Genomic DNA, 13,466 nt, shown 5'->3' with positions numbered 1-13,466 from the left:
AAAAAAACCTGACCTAAATAAGGTCATAAATAAAAAGAAAACAAATTAACTTTCACGGTTAAACAGGGTTAAACTGTTATCCAAATTAACCAAACATTCAATAATTACAATAAAAAAAAGCTATATTCCATCAAGTATTTCTCAGAAATCTTTCAAATGAATTTCAAGTTAAAGATCGCGATCAAGTTTACAGATCCAAATTAAAATTACAAGTCAAGGGTACAGATCAAATTAAAGTTACAAGTCAAGGGTACAGATCAAATTAAAGTTACAAGTCAAGGGTACAGATCAAATTAAAGTTACAAGTCAAGGGTACAGATCAAATTAAAGTGCACTTTCAAATTGTATCCAAGTTTAATTGACAGAGTCAATTAAACTTAATTGACTTTCATATCATTTTCAATAAACAATTGTTTTTTCTCTTTTAGTTTGTTTCGCAACTCCCAAGAAATTAAGCAACCCCAGAGTTCTATAGGCCGTCTACAAAAATTAATGAAAAGTAACTAAAACTATCCAAAAAGGACGAATCTACAAAAATCAAAAGACCTATTTAACATTTTAAGGTTATATGATCTATTCGGCCACAAAATTAACAAAAAGGAAATGACCTTTTAATTAATAAGACCATTTTTTAATCACTAATACATAAATTGAGTGGGCGTGTCGCCACTGCATTTCTATTTCTGAAAAACTAACAAAGTACGTAAATCAACGACTCACCGTCGAGCGGTCGACAGAAAACACCCAATTTAGTCCTTCGGCCGTGTTAATAAGGCTCGATCCAGTCTTATTCTTCCATATGCTTAGAAGACGCCAAGACGAACAGCTAACCACAGCGACAGCAGCAACAGCAATTGAGATCCGAGTCACCTGTGACCCGGATCTTAAAGTGTGCTGTCAGTTTGACCCGCCAAAATAAAATACGGGTTGATTATTTTGTGCAGGTTACACTTAGACATGCTTAAACATAAAAAAGTGATTTCGGCTGGGATTGCAGTTAGCTAAATTTGAGCTATAACGGACATATAACAGTCATTTTAAAGATGGCTACATGTATCAATAAGCTCCATTCCACTCCCCCATCCAACAATGGTATCCTGACATGCGTTGTATTGTGTTCTCTGTTCAAAGAAAATATTTATTATAGACGTTACAATTCCCCCCTACTGTGTAATCAATTCCACTGTACAGTCAGCGATAGAATTATTCAAAGCCCATTACAACCTTAAGTATGTTTGCTCATCTTAATACATCCATGTTAAATTATTTAACCAAGAACATAATTATTTCATAATTATTACAACTCAAAGAAATTAGTGCCCTTAAAATTTAGCTGCATTTGAGAAATGGGTGTGTTTTTTTATATAAATCTGTGAGCTTTAAATTTATTGGTGAATTGATTTGATTTGGCCTTTTGATGCTGTCACAGTTGGTGGGAGCTGATGCTATTCACTGAGGTGAATGCTATGTGGTTGTTTGAGAACAACAGAAGGACACAAGAACATGATTGCACAAAGAAATGTTCATGATTTCAAGAATTTGTAATAGAGTTTGGGGAAGAAGACGGCGGCCGTTCTTTTTTTTCCACTGACGTTGTTTATCTTTACACAGAACAAAGGAGAAGCGGAGAGACATCAGAAGGAAAAAAAATCATTTGTTACAATTGTCCACTTCCAGCTGAGATGTGTAACATGTACTTTCAGAAGAATATTCAAATTTTAACATGCATTTTCTAAGTACTATTTCAGTTTACTCTTACTCAGTAACTTGTGTTTACACTTCTGGATTTTTTTTTTTGCAGGATCCCTTGTGATACAGGAATTGTTTCACTTAAACATTTAATTTATTGAGATATTGTTAATTCATTTTCAATCAAGACTTTTAAAAATAGGTTTAGGGCTTATTGGTTTTTGATTATGTTGTGTAGATAAGCATACACTTAATGGTATTTTTTTCAGGTTTGCATCATGAAACCTCTTGATTCGTCTCTAAGTCATGATTGAGCTTCTCTGTGGAGTTCACCAAGGACAGAGAGGATCCCCTCAACTCCACTCCATCAACCCCTGAGATCTTCTTGTTCTTTAATTACCTTTCCCTTGGATCCTAGATCAAATTGAAATAAACCATGAAGAACTTTCTCTCTTTGCAACTAATAATCCTAATTACTGACATACAAACACTTTTTACCTCGATCTTCCTGGGATTCTGCTTTTGAGGTTTGACGTCTTCAGCCAGGCAACATTTCTGCCTTACTTTCAAGTTGTCACCTGAAATCATGTATTAGAAAAATCTGTCATTACTTTAATCAAAGCTACTAAAGCACACATTCAAATTGTTATTTATAGTATGACCAACCCTCTTCATGAGACTGTCGTGAAAAGTCAGCACATAATTTCTCAGAAAAAAGAAGGGATAGATCGGCTGACTACCGAGAAGAGACAAAAAAAGTGATAGCAAGTTGCTTGTAAATAGACTGAGCCAACAGGTTGATTAAAAGACATATTTATGTCTACATGATCTATCCAGATGAGAATGTTATGCAGCTGGTGAAAGGAGGCATTGGGCTAAATATAAATATTTGTTTTACTCAGCACTTTTCTAGTTATAGCAAAGGAAAAATTAGAAAACATAATAAATGTACATTTTAGCAGGTTATTGGCCTTTATTACAACATCCCACTTTAACTCTGATATATAGCACTAAACAGCGAGGAGCTAATAACTGTTCTTGCTGAATATTTCTGAAATACTGAAAATCTAGATGCTGCCACAAGATGGCAGTAATAGATAACTAACAACTTATTGGGAAACTTGAAATAATTGTCTTTGAAAAATACTGGAGTATATATATATATATATATATATATACATCTGTAGCAACATTCAAAGAATTTGAATATCAGTATGAGCATCTTTGGAAATTATGTATTAAACTTGATTTATTAAGGCTGAATTTCTTCATTAAATTGCTTTTATTGATTTGATGTAATATGCTTATTTTAAATATAAAATTTTCACTGGCTGTCCATCCATCCATTAGTGATGTTTTTGGACTTTGGGAGGAAGGAGGAGTACCTGGACAAAACCCAAGAATGGTTTTAGGCTAAAACTGTACAAAACTAACTATCTTGTCAAAAAACCTCCTATTAAGCACTTTTTGCTTTCAATTATTAATCCAAACATTAAACAGACCTGCCCTAGACTGCACTGATGCGAAGTAAAACAGAAAGAGCTGAGTTTTTCACATGATGTTAGAAGTATTTTTTAGCTGGTTCTAGTGGCCTTTATTTGAGGGTAGTTTGACAGGAAGGAGGGTAATGAGAGAGGGGGAAGACATGCGGCAAATGTCACCAGGCTGGGAATCGAACCTGTGACCACAAGCACGAGGACCAAGGCCTCAAAATGTGGGTTGTGCTTTGCCCCTACGCCACCACAGCACCCCTTTAATACTATTTCTAATATTAAAAAAGGCTTAAATGTTTTTCTGACTAATCATGAAAGTAATTGATTATTAAAATCATTGTTAGATGCAGCCCTACTTGTTATTATAATAATCTTCCTATTTTTGACTCTTTACAAGTGGTTTGTAAACCAGCACTGCATTAATGAAGGACCAACTGTAAAAATGGCATCATGAAGGTTCTTTCAGTATGGTTTAAATTGTCTAAATTTGAATCATTGCTAAGGTTTTTCATAGCTCTTATAGGACAGGCACCAGGTTCACAGAAGACGTCTGCAGCCATGGGTCCCAGGCAGGTCCCTATGGGTCTGTGATAAGGGTCTGCAGATGGTTTCTAAGCTGAAAATACAGAGTGATCAGTGGTTCGAAAACACTGGAATTCTCCTTTAGACTTAAGATTGGTGGACTCTGGTCTTTTTATTAATCGAATTCAAACAGATCTCTTCTGTTGTTTAATAAATTGTTGGCTGCTGTGGGTTTTTTTGTAATGAAAAGAAAAACATCTATATGAATGAAGGTTTATTTTACTTTCATTTTATTTTTAATATCAAATGTTTTCCTTGCACTCTTCTGAGGTTCTTAAGCGTTTTATCGATAGACCAAATCTTATCTTTGGCTTGTTTTGGTGCTGCCTGGAGATGTAGTCGTTGGAACTGTTGTCTTGCAGTGGTTCAAAAACCAGAAATGTTACGTTTTGTATTTAATGTCTTCTTTAGATATGCCAAACTCATTTTTTTTTTACTGCTCAGCACTTTGGTGTAACTTACTGTTTTTAAAAAAATGTGCTTAAATACAATGCATCTGGATTTGTCCTCTAACTGAGTCATCCCAATCTCCGGGCCGCGGACCGGTACTGGGCAGCACAAGAAATAATTAAATAATTCCGTTTAATGCATTATCTGAGTCTGAAGAATATTTTATTTTGAAAATAATTTAACTGGATTCTCTCGGTTACGTCTTGCACGCTAACACTGAGCTCACAAGCAGCAAAATGAGTAATGAGTAAACAGATGTATTTGGAAAGTTTATTTGCAAAGAGGAAAAGGTCCAGAGACGAGACAGAAGAATGGTTTTATCCCGGACCGCTAGGTGAGTCCCACATTCCAAGCCCGCTCTGCATAATATGTGGCAACCGGCTTGCTAATGAGGCAATGAAGTCTTCAAACTGCGTTGCCACGTAGAGACCAAGCACGCTGTGCATATAAGCAACACTTCGGGTGTCATTGTCTCCCAGGTGGGACCGTCTCGTTGCAGACAAATAAGCTCAGGGCTCCCACTGGTCGAGAGTTAAAATTGTCATGAAAATAAAAAGTTAATTTTTGTGGCGCATGTTTCTTATTTTGAATGGATGTGTAAACGTTAACATAGCGACCAGTCAGAGCACGTTAGGGCAGTGGTCGAGAYAAGAGGAGTAGAGCTTGTGAGTCTTAGGTTTGGTTAAAACAGCACGATTTAAGAATTGTCAGCCAATTTTCCAAACCTCTGTGACAACAGATCTGATTAAAGTACAACAGGTTCGATCGGTTCATGTGTCCAGTCACACGGCAAAAGCAACACATCACACACGAACCGATTCCACTAACGAATATCCCGGTTAAAGAAGAAAATCCCCGAGAAATCCCCAACATACCATACATGAATTTAGAATGAACAAACACGGATGACAATGTAGAAACAATAGTGATAGTCTGTGGACTAATTTTAAGCGATTAAAGACATAACAAAAAGAAAAGGCATTGGCTAAATGATGGTGTGAGCAGCCGCTCTATTTGCTGAATTAAGCAATAGACTGGAATCTCAGTTGTGCTATGTCAGCTGTTTGAGAATCCCCTTTGTTCTTATGTCACCATGCTTTCTGATTTGCTATGAAATAGGCTGTGTTCTCACTCCCAGTCAGGGAAAATCCCACAGGTTGCAATAATCGGGCCAAGACAATGTTGTTAGATCGGAGCAGTCCCAACGTTTTACCAATTGGACCAGATCAGTCATGACACACCTCACAGTCCAGGAGAATCAGTTACAATAATCACAAGCAAAAATCTTAGAAGAAGATTGTCGTTTGCAATAATCTGCGACAATTGGAGTGGGAGGGAAATTTTACTGCACCCCCCCAGTCCCGGCCGCAGAAAAATGGCCAAGCCTTGACCAGTCCATGGTGATAAAAAGGTTGGGGACCACTGCTGTAACTGAACACATCATCTATAAATATGAGATTGTGACTTCCTCCTTCCCATGTATTGCGAGATGAAAAGTACACAACTCCACCAGGTGAGCAGTGCCATGTTTACAATTAGCTGTGAAAATGTTTTTATTTGAGGAACATTTATTTCAGAGCTTGTTGAAATGGAAGGCAATGCAGAAAAGACGAGCAGAAATCATGATGAGGAAGAGAGTCAGCGGAAAAGTTGGCGCCTGTGCTGCTGCTGCTACTTGGAAATACCAAGTTGAAAGGAGGTTATATGCTGCAAAGAGCTCCAGTTTCTAACTCAAGCTTTCTATGATCTGCATCGGCATAAACACATTTTATCAAATATATCGCAATGGTTTATTACAATGATTGAAAGATCATTTTTCACTTTAAATGTCTACTCACTATCTTCCAGTTTGTTTAGATTTGGCATTACCTATATGTAAAATAGCTAACAGTAGAGCACAAGTTAATCACGTTAGCTTGCTTCAGCACATATCTCATGTACAACGGTACAATAAAACTGAGGCAGTTTACTTCAATTCAGATGTTCAGACTGTCTGACTTCTTGTGTTCACTTTCAGTCAATTCATTCGGTACAACACAAATTATGGGATATCACGCCCCCGCGTGGCCTAACTGAAGACATCTTTAATCACGCCTTTAGGCAAATGACGTGTAATGACAGGTGGCAGGCCCCGCCTGCATATAAATACACCCCCATCACAGTCATTATTCAGTCCTTATGCACTGAGAACACCTAATTTCCAATCTGTGCTTTCTAGCTGTTTTCTAGCTCCTAACTGCTGCTTGTTGAAAAAAGCTTGTTTTTCCAAAAATAGCTTAACTGCTCCTGTTGGTGTTAGCTACTGCTGCCTGCTGGTTAGCGTGTCTGCCCGCTGAGTGCTAGTTATATTTTCTCATTTGTCTATTTTTATTTTCTTTGGTTTCGTAGTTCGAGATGACCACGAAGCAAAAAATGGCGAAGCAGAAGTCTTCCGTTCGCGCCTGTCAAWAGAAAGCACGAAGCATGCCCCATCTGCCTTGGAATTGTCCACATCAGAAGAGCGTTGTCGGAACCGGATGCTTGTGCTTTTTGTAGCCAGCTTCGGCGCTCCACGCTTGAACGGCGGGTCAAGAAAGTGCTGGGAGAGCCTACCGTGTCACAACAAGACCCCATGCTCTCCGAGAGCAGCAAAATGCGCATCTCTCAACACTGCAACTTCACAGCCATCAACAAAGCATACTCCCCACCAGTCAGCTTGGAGCAAAGACCCTCCTTTGGGTTTTCAACGAGATTTGAMGTCTCGAAAGAAAAAGCCTCAGGTATCCTAACAACATGAGGCAGCATGACAGAAGAAAGGCATCAGAAGCAGGGAGATCTGATTGCCACTCATTTGTTTATGTGCAAAAGGCATCTTGTTAGTTCTGTTCAGGGTTCCAACCCCAAGAGGCGCTGCATTCTCCCAACACAGTCTCCCAAGCACAACACCCCAATGCACACACTATTTGCACCTTCAGCTCCCGATTTAAGTGGGTTAAATCTTTCTCAAGAAACGAGAGAAAATGTTCGGAATGTTTGTGTAATTGTTCCACATGTTTCAATAGAGTGCAATTCCTTTAACAAAAAATCAAACTCAAAACACTGTCTGCCATAGCATGCACAACAGTCAAACAGAACTGCTCCTCTCTGTTCCAGCAGAGGGCAGCACCTCCTCGCCAACGGTGTGTCAAGTCAACTGTCTGGCCGCACGCTTTTATCTTAGGCGCACATGCGCACTTTCCCCAGGACGGAAAGGACCATTGCTACGGGTTACCGGTTGCAGTTCTGGATAAGACTGAGCCGGTTAAAATCAGTTATAAACACAACTGTAGGGACTGAAGCAGCAAAAGTTCTGAGAGACGAAACAAACACGTTGTTGGCAAAAGGAGCAGTGCGTGTGGTTTCCACTTCAGAAGCAAACAGAGGTTGGTACAGCCGCTATTTTGTTGTCCCGAAGAAGGGAGGTGGTCTACATCCCATCCTGAATTTAAGAGTGTCAATAAAGCACCTTCAAAAGTACAAATTCAAAATGTTGGCGCTGAGACAACTATTGAACGCTGTGAGCCCAAACATTTGTTTTTGATTTATTTTTTCTCTCTCTTGCTCTTGATGAAGGCGGACGCTTTTTTCCTCTGCTCCCTCCCTGCCCAAGCATGCCCTGTTTGCTCTATTTTTGTCCTGTCTTTTTCTATATTCATTCATTCACTTCCCTTGCTGAAATTGTCTCACAAACTATTGCAGTGGTGCAGCATTCGTTTTCCATCTGTCAAAGCAACTCATGTTCCTGGGCACCTGAATTTGGGGGCGGATCTGCTGTCCAGGGAAGGCCCACTGGTGAGGCAGTAGAGACTGCATCCATCCGTGGTTGTGCAGATTTGGCAACAGTCCGGCAAAGCTTCAGTGGATGGATCTTTTTGCCATCAAAGGGGAAACACCCACTGTCCCCTATTCTTTATCCATAATGGATCACAGTGCTCCACTGGGAATGGACGCCCTGGCTCACCCATGGCCTAATGTGCTTCTGTATTCATTTTCCCCAGTGGAAATTATTCTGCCAGTACTGGACAGAGTACGCAGATGGGGCCTATCTTTGATTCTGGTGGTCCCTCGCTGCCCAGAAAAGTCATGGTATGCAAAAAATAATCAGCTTGTTGGTAGCAAAGTGTTGGAAACTCCCCGCCCACCGGGATCTCCTCTCCTAGGCACGGAAGAAAGTATTTCATCCACACTCAGAATTGTGGATGCTACATGCCTACCTGCTGAGAGGTCCAGCTTGTTAGCTGAAGGCCTTCCTTTAGATGTGGTTGCAACCATTCAGAGTTTCAGAGCAGCTTCCACTAGGAGTTTATACTGTATGCCTTTGAATGGCGTRTTTTTGAACAGTGGTGTCACAGCAAAAACATTTCCCCCTTACAGTGCTCCATTGTGGATGTTTAGACATTCCTACAGGAGCTGGTGGATAAAGGTCTGTCTATCTCCGCAATTAAAGTTTACTTGGCTTCCATCTCTGCTTGTCATTTTGGCCTTGATGGAGGGACACCAGGTGCTCATCCCCTGGCTGTGCATTTCTTAAAAGGGGTCCGTAGACTGAGACCATAGATAAACTCACTGTGATCTTGGATGCACGTTGTAGCACTCCATTTGAGCCCCTTGAGTTGGTTGATTTGAAATTTCTATCATACAAGACAGCTCTGCTTCTTGCTTTGGCAACTACAACACGGGTTGGGGACCTGCATGCACTTTCAGTGAACCCCTCTTGTGTTCAGTTTTCAGCTGATGGTTTAAAGGTCACCTTAAGACCAAATGCTGCATATCTCTCTAAGGTAATTCCTTCGAATTACAGCACAATGACCATAGAGCTTTCTAGTTTTTATCCCCCCCCCCTTTTGCTTCTGAAGATCAAGGAAGGCTGCTTTTGCTGTGCCCAGTACGTGCACTGCGTCTTTACATCAATCGCACTCAGAATGTGCGACTGTGTGATCAACTTTTTGTGTGTTTTGCCAATCCAGCTAGAGGCAAGGCTCTGTCCAGACAGAGACTCTCATTGAGTCATGGAGGCTATTTCTTTTGCTTACAACAGCAAGGGCCTCCCTTTACCTCATGGTGTGAGAGCACATTCAACCAGGGGTGTAGCGGCATCCTAGCCCTTTTCAAAGGGGTCCCTGTGAGTGACATCTGTGCTGCAGCCAGCTGGTCTTCACCACACTCTTTTGTTTGGTTTTATCATCTGGATATGACAGCCCCTCACTCTGTTCTTTCCGCTGGATTGGAGGTTTCAAACTAACTCAGTGCATTTGTCTCAGGTTTGATGGCTGCTCCCATACTCTATGTGCTGTACCGAGTGAATCGACTGAAAGGGAATGTAAAGTTATGCATATAACTACTGTTCCCTGAAGAAGAGGAACGAGGTACAACACCTTTTTCTGCCCCGCTGTTCAGCTTGGCTCGGGCAAGAGAGGCCATCAAACTGAATAATGACTGTAATGGGGGTGTATTTATATGCAGGCGGGGCCTGCCACCCGTCATCACACGTCATTTGCCTAAAGGTGTGCTTAAAGGTGTCTTCAGTTAGGCCACACGGGGGCGTGATATCCCACACTCTGTGTTGTACCTCGTTCCTCTCCATCAGGGAACAGTAGTTATATGCATAACATTACGTTTTGTTTACAGATTTCTGTCCAATATAATCTAATATAATCATGCATTGCAAAGGTGATAAAATGGCAACCTGCATAGGTGAAGAATATAATAAAGACCATTTTTGAAGTAATTAGGAGTTTTTATGCATTACAAACAACTTGTAGGTTAATAGAAAAAGTRCAATGTTTACGCCAACATGTTAAACTAGTTGAGAATCCCTTTAAAATCAGTCTGAAAACTTTGAGATAAACCTTGTTAGATAGGTACTAACATTGGAATAAGTTGCTCTTCTAACACATCCAACAAAGAATAAAAAGTACCTTTTTGCCCATCTACTGACTGAATGTGAGGACCCTCTTTAAACTTCAAAAGCAGTATACTAATTACTGATAAGTCTGAACTGAATCCTTTGTTGGAATCATTTTTCTCCCTTCGTCTCTGGACTCTCCTTGAATGAGTTTCCCCCCTTCTGTCCCACTTTTCTGCTCTCTTCAAAATCACAACTCTCTCACTTTGATCCTGTGTTTGAAGTCTTTATGTTCTCCCACTTGAATCAAGGGCTCGCTGTAACCTTATTTTAATGTGATGCTCTTAATTCCTAAAGAAAGTGCTCACCCATCTCCAACAGACAAAAACTCCAGCAATATTTGAGACCTTGCCAAGAGTGATTTTAGGTGCCAATACTGAGCCTGACTCCTAAATGATGCATTTCCTTAATCTTAAAGTATACAATAAGCAGCAGAAGTGAAACATGTTATGAAATATACTGCTAGTTTAGCAAACCTAAAATACCACAGCTAAACGGTTTAAAAGCAGTTTTAATATTTCTGTTTTGCATCATATTTCTTCCTCATGTCTTGCAATTTTATAGCCTGTATTACTGCATCAGGACCAAGATTTCTCTTGAATAAATAAATCTCCAGATTTTCTACTAGACAAGATGTATTTTGCAACATACACTCAGAGAAAGCAAGCACAAAAAAGGTCAAAAAAAAGTCTGGAGCTTTTCCCTTAGAGGTGGAGGAGAGATGATATAACTTCTGGACATATCACCGTCATTCACAAGATTCAACATTAAGACACATGAAGTAAAAAAAAATTAAGAAAAAAGACAGTCAAGTATCTGAATTTAAAGTAAAAAATTTTTTACAAGATGTGATATATATATATATCAGTGACGTGCAGTGAGGTTCTGACTTACGACTTATATAGACACCATGCATGTTATTGGACGTATGGAAATTTCGCGTTGTCCCACATACAACGCTGGGGGACAAAAAGACTAATCTTTTACATGTATAGCCGTGTTAACTCAGTGAAACTTAGAAATGTAGGTATTAATCTTGTGCTATGATCCAAAGCAAAAGGAAAGAGCGAGAAAGCACTTTCTCGCTCTGTATCCGCCAAGCTCATTGCCATAGCAACTGACAACAATGCCACTTTATGTTTTAGGATTTAACATCAAAAAAACATTCAATAATTTTGAACACAGAACAGAACATTTAGTCTGTTGTAGTACGTTTTAGACTTAATGTTTTATTAATAAATAATTGCTGTGGTAGATTAGCTACCGCTTCTACTTAACTGAATTATTTAGACTGCAGCCCACAAAATGCACATTTCATTAAAAAACTAAATAAAAACATCTTATTGCTGTCTTACCTTTACTTATCCATGAAATCCATGCACCCTTAATTCTGCACAAAAATATCCATTCATCCAAAGCCAAGTCTATCCTCGGCATGTCTTTTCTATTCCGTTTAAGAATCATGAAACTGTCTCAAAGCAAAACCTTCTGCTCCGGTGTTGGTCTTCCTTTAGTTATTATCTCCTGCTTCAATTGAAAATCCACTTCAGAAAACTTTAAGTGTAGAAATGTAGTATTTCATGTTGACATCGGAAGAGAGGAGAAAACAGATATTGCTGTACTTTACTTATTTACTGTATGGCTAGCTCAATGGTTAGCTCATGGTGTCTTATCAGAATAACATGTTGTGGAGTCACAGTATCTGGGATYATGAGCGCCCCCAGCCATGAGACAAGAGAACTGCCTGCCTCATCTCAAGTCTGTTCTCTGCCATGTCTGATCGCTCCTCCGCACACAAAACACAATACACACAGTTGGTGACAAAAAAATGTACATTATATACATAAGCTAAATTATGGAAAATCAGTCCATATATTAAATGTTTTTTAGCCATTTTATTGCYAGCGTACAGAACATGCTCCCATAGAACGGCAGCCAGTGCAGTTAGTGAGGGGTTACCATACCAACTTTATTTATAAAGCACTTTAAAACAACCATAGCTGATACAAAGTGCTGTACATTAAAACACAACATAAATATAAAAAATAAATAAATAAAAACTCTTAACAGTTTACAAATAAACACAATTTAAAACTAGATCCTGCTGGAGTTGAAAGCCAAGTAAAATAGATGGGTTTTAAGACAAGCTTTAAAAGTGGACAGTGARGGGGCCTCTCTAACCTGCAAAGGCAAGTCGTTCCATAACTTATGACCCATGACAGAGAAAGCCCTGTCCCCTCTGAGCTTCCTGAAGAAGTTCAGAGAGGTAAGCCAGGGCAAGATTATGCAGTGATTTAAAAACGAACACAAGAATTTTAAAATGAATCCTAAAATATACAGGCAGCCAGTGAAGTGAGGCCAGGACAGGGGTCACATGTTCCCTCTTTCGAGTTCCAGTCAAAAGTTGTGCAGCAGTATTCTGAACTAGCTGCACACGTGAGAGCAGCGACTGACTGACTCCCAAATAAAGTGAGTTGCAGTAATCCATTCAAGTCTAAATAAAAGAATGGACCACTGTATCAAAATGCTGCCTGGAAATAAGAGACTTCACTGACACCATTCGCCATAAATGATGAAAACTGGACTTAACCACGGCACTGATTTTGCTGTCCAATTTGAAATCACGGTCCACCTTAAAACCAAGATCTGTAATAACAGGTTTAAAATATACCTCCAAGGGTCCAGGTCAACAGATGAGGATTCACAGGAGCCATTGGGTCCATACACCATGACCTGTTTTCTTTTCATTAAAATTTAAAAAGCTTTAATATCACCTASACATGCCAGGAGATGGTTGATGGAATGGACATCCTTCTGCTTCAGGGGCAAATAAATCTGAAACTCATCAGCGTAACAATGAAATGAAATCCCATGTTTCCTGAGGATAGAACCCAGAGGCAGTAAATAGAGAGAAAAGCAGTGGGCCCAGAATTGAGCCCTGCGGGACACCATAAGGCAGGGCCGTGCAGAGACCACTGAAAGGGCAGTTGCTCAAAAAAAACAAAAAAGGGCACATCCAACCGTATTTTAGGACAGAACATTAACAAAGCCTCTCAGCTTTCAAAGTTGAATAAACAATGATAAATTACGAAATTGTGAAATATACAATCAAAGCTAGAGCATACAACTATGCATATGTAAGATTTTATTAGTAATTTCTTTCTGCAGGTCTATTTTGTGACAGGAAAGTATTGCAATATTCAAACCCGCAATTTAGCAAGATACGTAAATCAGAGCTGGACCATCCATCCATCCATTTTCTTCCGCTTATCCGGGGTTGGGTCATGGGAACAGCAACTTCAGAAGGGAGGCCCAGACTTCCCTCTCCC

General features: G+C 39.6%; 2 long non-coding RNA genes across 3 annotated transcripts in view; one reads left to right on the top strand and one right to left on the bottom strand.

Annotated features, from left to right (window-relative positions):
- Nucleotides 1–2,138, top strand: part of LOC103459969 (uncharacterized) — a 2,847-nt gene extending 709 nt beyond the window's left edge. Inside the window, exon 2 of the long non-coding RNA XR_532836.1 lies at nucleotides 956–2,138. This is a non-coding gene — a long non-coding RNA (uncharacterized LOC103459969). The remainder of the gene's footprint in view (nucleotides 1–955) is intronic.
- Nucleotides 2,139–2,185: 47 nt separating this feature from the next.
- LOC103459967 (uncharacterized) overlaps nucleotides 2,186–13,466 on the bottom strand; it is a 63,802-nt gene continuing 52,521 nt past the window's right edge. Inside the window, exon 4 of one of the 2 annotated variants that reach the window (XR_532835.1) lies at nucleotides 2,186–2,267. This is a non-coding gene — a long non-coding RNA (uncharacterized LOC103459967). The remainder of the gene's footprint in view (nucleotides 2,268–13,466) is intronic. The other variant, XR_532834.2, reaches the window with a different exon arrangement.

The sequence above is a fragment of the Poecilia reticulata genome, unplaced genomic scaffold, assembly GCF_000633615.1.
Source record: "Poecilia reticulata strain Guanapo unplaced genomic scaffold, Guppy_female_1.0+MT scaffold_145, whole genome shotgun sequence".
NCBI classification, from domain to species: domain Eukaryota; kingdom Metazoa; phylum Chordata; class Actinopteri; order Cyprinodontiformes; family Poeciliidae; genus Poecilia; species Poecilia reticulata.
Note: the sequence above shows the minus strand (reverse complement) of the source record. Positions and strands in the feature narration are given on the sequence as shown.